The sequence below is a fragment of the Echinops telfairi genome, unplaced genomic scaffold (genome assembly GCF_000313985.2).
Source record: "Echinops telfairi isolate 266 unplaced genomic scaffold, ASM31398v2 ScPeMD7_20;HRSCAF=75, whole genome shotgun sequence".
NCBI lineage: Eukaryota > Metazoa > Chordata > Mammalia > Afrosoricida > Tenrecidae > Echinops > Echinops telfairi.
This window is the reverse complement of record NW_022103917.1, coordinates 8,755,504-8,761,503: the sequence shown is the minus strand read 5'-3', so window position 1 is coordinate 8,761,503 and position 6,000 is coordinate 8,755,504. Positions and strand designations below refer to the sequence as shown.

Sequence of the window (6,000 nt, the reverse complement as noted above, 5' to 3'; positions counted from 1 at the left end):
GATGCATAGTACTCCATTGTATGTATGCACCACAGTTTTTTAATCCATTCGTCTGTTGATGGAAATTTGGGTTGTTTCCAATTCCTTGCGACTGTGAACTGTGCTGCAATGAACATTGGAGCACAGATGTCTGGCCATGGTCTGTTTCTTGCCTCTTCTGGGTATATGCCCAGTAGGGGGATTGCTGGGTCGTTTGGTAGCTCAATTTCCATCTGTTTGAGAAATCACCAAATCTATCTCCATAGTGGCTATACATACCTACAGGTCCACCAGCAGTGGATGAGAGTTCCTATCTCACCACAGCCCCCCCAACATCTGTTGCTTTCTGATTTTTTGAATTGGGCTATATTTGAGGGTGTTGGGTGCTATCTCATAGTTGGTTTGATTTGCATTTCACTTATGGCTAATGATCGGGAACATTTTTTCATATGTTTTTTGGCCATTCTGATTTCAAACTCTGAAACATCTGTTCAGGTCCTTTGCCCACCTCTTCAGTGGGCAATTAGTTTTTCTCTTATTGTAAGCTTGCAAAGTATTGTAGATTTTAGCAATAAGGCCTTTGTCTGATGTGTCATTGCTAAAGATGTTTTCCCAGTTGGTGGGCTCTCTTATTACTCTTTTGGTGAATTCTTTTGATGTACCAAGGTGTCTTATTTTCAGTATATCCCACTTTTCTATTTCTCACTCCTCTGTATTTGTATCCTTCCCTATTTCTGATAGCCTATGTATTCCCAATGCCAAGATTCTCAGGTTTGTCCCAATTCCCTCATTAATGGCCCTAATTGTTTGGGGTTTTATCTCAAGGTTTGTGAAAAACCTTGAGTTTATTCTTGTGCATGGAGTGAGGTATGGGTCTTGCTTCATTTTCCTGCAGGTAGATATCCATTTTTTCCAGCACCATTTATTGAAGATGGCATCTGCTTCCCATTTAATATTTTTTGGGCCCTTATCAAACATCAGTTGCCTGTATGCTGATGTTTTTATTTCTGGGTCTTCAGCTCTTTTCCATTGGTCTGAATATCTGTCGTTGTACCAGTACCAAACTGTTTTGACTACTGTGGCCGTATAGTACACGCTAAAGTCAGGTAGAGCAAGCCCTCCCACTTTGTCCTTCTTCTTGAGGAGTTCTCTGCTAATTCTGGGCTTCTTCCCCCTCCATATGAAGTTGGTAATCAGTTTTTCCAATTCTTTGAAGAAGGATGGTGGTATTCGTATCGGGATAGCATTGAACTTATATAGTGCCTTGATCAGAACTGACATCTTTACTATATTGAGTCTGCCAATCCACGAGCATGGGATATTCTTCCATTTGTTGAGGTCATGCTTGATTTCGTAGTAGTGTTTTATAATTTTCTTCATACATATCTTTCGTTTTTTAGTCAGGTATATCCCTAGGTATTTCAATTTGTGCTTCGCTATTGTAAAGGGTACCACCTTTTTAATCATCTCTTCTGTGATCTTGTCTAATGTGTAGAGCAGTCCAATAGAAAAGAATAAAAGAAAGACTGGAGCAACAATGTCAAGCAAACTAACACCCACTCCCACATACACAACCAGAATGCACAGAGTAAACAAAAGTGAAAACAGTAAAAAAAAAATAAAAGGAAAAGAAAGAAAGAAAAGAAAATAACAAAAGAGGAGAACTGAATCTGCTGAGGCTGTGGTAGGACAGAGAGCAGAGCTAGGAGAAGGGGAGAAAAGAAGAAAAAGTGAAAGAAGAACACAAAGAAAGAAAGAAAAAGAAGAAAAAGGAAAGCGAAGGAGAGAGAGAATTAAAAAATAGATAAAGAGATAGTTGACCCTGTGCTGTGCTGTGTGCAGCACTGTCTTAAGGGGCAGGTTGCTCACTTATGGGCATAGTTGCCCTAGGCAGAGTGTAGGGGTCTGAGAACCAGCAGTGGCATGTGAAAGGAATGAGAGGGAGAAGAGAGAATCATACAAGCAGAGAGAGAAGCGAAGGGAACAAAGAAAGAGAGAAGAAAGAAAGAAAAAGAGGAGAAAGAGAAGAGGGAAAACTCAACTGTATTCACTAAGATTGGCTGTGATGGTAAAGAAGGAAGAGAGAGAGAAGGAAGAAATAAAGAATGAAGAGATAGCTGATCCCTGATTGCTTGAATGTGGGGCCAGAGAGGTTTAGACCCTGCCCCTCGATGGCAGGTTAGTGTGCCCTTTTAATGCAGGGACCCAGTGGTGCTGGGCAGAATTGCCCTAGTTGAAGAGATTGCCTTAGAGGTCAGACGGAGGTTTCCTCAGCAGTTCAGCGTGGTGTAGATGGCTGTGACAGCTGCCTTGTGTGGTGTACAGCACTCACATGGAGGGAAGGCTGGAGTTTCCCCTGATATTTGGGTTGATTTGCCCTAGGCGGAGGGTAGTGACCTAATAGCCAGTAGTGGCGTATGGTAGGAAAGAGTGGGAGAGAAGAGGAGAAAGAGGGAAAAAGAATAAAAGAGGGAAAAAGAAGAAAGAGAGAGAGAAGAAACCCAACACAAACCTGAGCTCATTGAGACTGTGGTGGGAAAGATGGAAGGACAAGTGAATGAAGAGAGAAGAAATAGAGTGGTAAGGACATAACTGAGACTTGATCACCTGTCTGTGTGGCTGGAGGAGTCCCAACTCTTCCTCAAGGTAGCGGAGTGGTGTACCCGTTTGATGTAGGGTTCCACAGATGTAGGGTGGGAATACTTTCAAAGGCAAGATTGCACCCATGGCCAGGCATCAGTTTCCACCGCGGTACTGAGCGCTGGAATTCGCTGGTATACTTGCCTTGTGTTTTATGTAGCACTGCAGAAGGGGTGGGGGGTGGGGTGTACCCACAGCCTGTCTAGGGCCCCAGGACCTGCAGGACCTCCCCAGCTGTGTGTAGAATCACTGAGAGGGAAGCTGGGCCTATTGTCCTATCTAGACTGCTGGTGCCCTACTAGATCAGAGGATTTTATTTTTAATTTTTTATCCCCCTGGACAGCTAGAATACAATCAAATTAAATTGTCTCCCTCAGTCTCTGGACTGCAGCTCCATGCTCTGTTAAAATCCGAGATTTACTTCAGTGGGTCTTTGTTCTGCAAACAGTCTCCAGGCCCTGTAGCTAAGTTCTGGTATTCCTTAGCTAGGCTTCTTCTTATGCTGATTTATGTTACCCTAGGGTTTGAGTTTTTAACCAATAATATATATTTTACTCTTTTTTGTGTTATGCTTGTGATGTGCTCTGGTTTGGGGGCTTTCACGATGACCCCCAGAGGGAGAGATCCAGCTTATCAGGGGGATGGTTTCCTTTTCGGCCAATTGGAACTAAATTCGCTCTCTGGACTCCAACTATCCAATTTTCTCCCACACCGCAATCTTGCCTCAGGTAAAAATCTGCCTTTTCTTCTACTCCAAATTATGGCTACCCACTACTCCCACTTCCCAGGCTGTGAGCTCAAGGTAGCCAACAGAGGGGAGGGCTCCGGCATGGGGCTCTCCTCGTATCTGGGATTAGGGTGTCAGCCTGGAGAAGTCACTGCTTCCCGCAAGGGTGCGAGGAGCTTGTCAGCCGGTGCCCACCAAACCTAGAGCGCTTTATAGCTTTCTTGGTTTGCTTTGTGAGTGGAAATAACACACAAAACAGGGGTTCAGGAGAGACGCTAGTACCCTAGTTCTAATTTCAGGACTCCACCTCCCCATTTCTTTCACCTTACCTCCCAATTTTCTGGTCTGGCAGCAGGAGCTCCAGACGGGTGAGTCCTATCGAATCACCATTTTCCTCCGAGTCCATCATTTGCATATCTTAACACTTCTACTACACCTTGTTATATTTTCCTTTCCAATAGCAGTTCGGTTAGGATTCCCAAAGTGCTCTCACCTCATTCCAAGCTTCGTATTTTTACTTAATGTTAGGAAAATGAGTTTCCCTGAGGATATGGTGCATGAGGTGAGATATGAAGGATGAGTAGAAGTTGATCAAGTGAAGAAGGCTATGAAGAAGATTCTAAGCAAAGATGGCAGCATACACAAAACAATTCATTCGTATTCCTTTATTTCTCCAGTGAAATTTAAAATATGTTCAATCACTTTCCATAAAAACTAAGCCTCTCACATTCCTACACAGGTACTATTTTATCATTCTCCTTTTCTCACATCCAAATGTCTTTAAAGAAAGTTTATATATACTGGTTGTTATGGATTATGTTGCTATTGTTATGAGCTATTGAATCTCCTGTGATGACTCATAGTAATCCTGTGTACAACAGAATAAAACACGGCCTGGGCCTGCACCATCCTCACGATGGTTTTCATGTTTGAGCCTACGATTGCAGCCATGATGTCAATCCATTTCATCAAGAGTCTGCCTTTTTTCACTGCCCCCACCACTTTACCAGCATGATGTCCTTTTGCAGGGACTCGTCTCTCCTCATAACATGCCCAAAGTATGTGAGACGAAGTCTCACCATCCTTGTTTCTAAGGAGCATTTTGGTTGTATTTCTACCAAGACAGATTTGTCTGCCCTCTTAGAAGCTCCTGGTGCTTTTAATTGTCTTTGCCAACACCACAATTCACATGCATCGATTCTTCTTTAGTCTTCCTTCTTTATTGTTTAACGTTCACGTGAATATGAGGTGATTGAAAAGATCAAGGCTTGGGTCAGGCACACCTTTGCTCTTTAACGTTTTTAAAAGGTCTCCCAGTGCAGTAGACCATTTGATTTCTTGACTGCTGCTTCCATGAGCCAGATGATTCAAGTATGTCAAATCCTTGACAATCTTTCCTGTTTATCATGACGTTGCTTATTGCTCCAGTGCGCGGATTTTTGCTTTCTTTACGTCGAGGTGTAATCTATGCTGAAGGCTGTGGTAATTGATCTGCATCAGTGAGCGCTTCAAGTCCTTTTCACTTTCAGCAGGCAAGGTTGTTCGTCTTCAGACTGTAGTTTGTTAATGAGCCTGCCTCCAATCCTCTTGCCACGGTTTTTCTTAATATAGCCTATCGTCTTGGGTTATTTGCTCAGCATACAGCTTGAGTAACTTTGGTGAAAGGGTATAACCATGATGCTCACCTTTCCTGATTTTAATCCATGCAGTATTTTCTTGTTCTGTTCAAACGACTGCCTCATGGTCTATGTACAGGTTACACATGAGTACAATTAAGTATTGGGGAATTACCAATCTTTGCGTTGTTAACCATAGTTTGTTAGGATCCAGACAATTGAAGGCCTTTGCATAGTCAGTAAAACACATGTAACCATCTTCCTGGTTTTCTCTGCTCTCTGTCAAGATCCATCAGAGATAAATAATGATATCCCTTGTTCTTTGTCCTCTTCTGAATCAGACTTGAATTTCTGGTTGCTCTTTGTTAATGTACTGCTGCAATGGTTTTTAAGCAAAATGTTACACGTGTCAGTAGTGATGTTAGATAATTTCTGCATTCTGTTGGACATCTCTCTGTAATGGGCTCAAATCTGAATATCTTCTCATCAGTAGGCTTTTAACTTTCTTGTCATAGACTAGTAAGTGCTCATAGGTCTGCATCAGTTTTTTGAAACATTTCAATTGGTATTTCATTTTTTCACCAATACCTTCAGTGCAGCTTGGATTTCTTCCTTCAATATTATCAGTTCTTGATAATATGTTTCCTCTTGAAGTGGTATGAATGTTCACCAGGTATTTTGGGAAAGTGACTGTGTGCATTTCTTCCATCTTCTTTTGATGTCTCCTACATCATTTGATATTTTGCCCATAGTATCCTTCAACTCAACTCAAGGTTGGAATTTTTTCTTTTGTTCCATTAGCTTGAGGTATACCGAGCATGTTCCCTTTAGGTTTTCTAACTGAGTATTTGCACACCTCATTGTAATATTTCAAATTGCCATTTGAAAATTTATGTTCAACTCTTTCACTTCATGATTTCTTCCATGGATTGAGTTATGTCTCCTCTAAAGATACGTTGAAGTCCTAAATCCTAGTAGTCATGAATGAGACCTTGTTTAGAAATCTAGTCTTTTTGAGATGGTATAGTTGGGCTAATA

The 6,000-nt window shown here is 41.9% G+C and overlaps 1 protein-coding gene across 1 annotated transcript in view; it reads left to right on the top strand.

Annotated features, from left to right (window-relative positions):
- The window catches only part of ADGRG4 (adhesion G protein-coupled receptor G4), a 148,214-nt gene that overhangs the window by 24,176 nt on the left and 118,038 nt on the right, over positions 1-6,000 (top strand). The gene's annotated exons all lie outside the window — the stretch shown is intronic.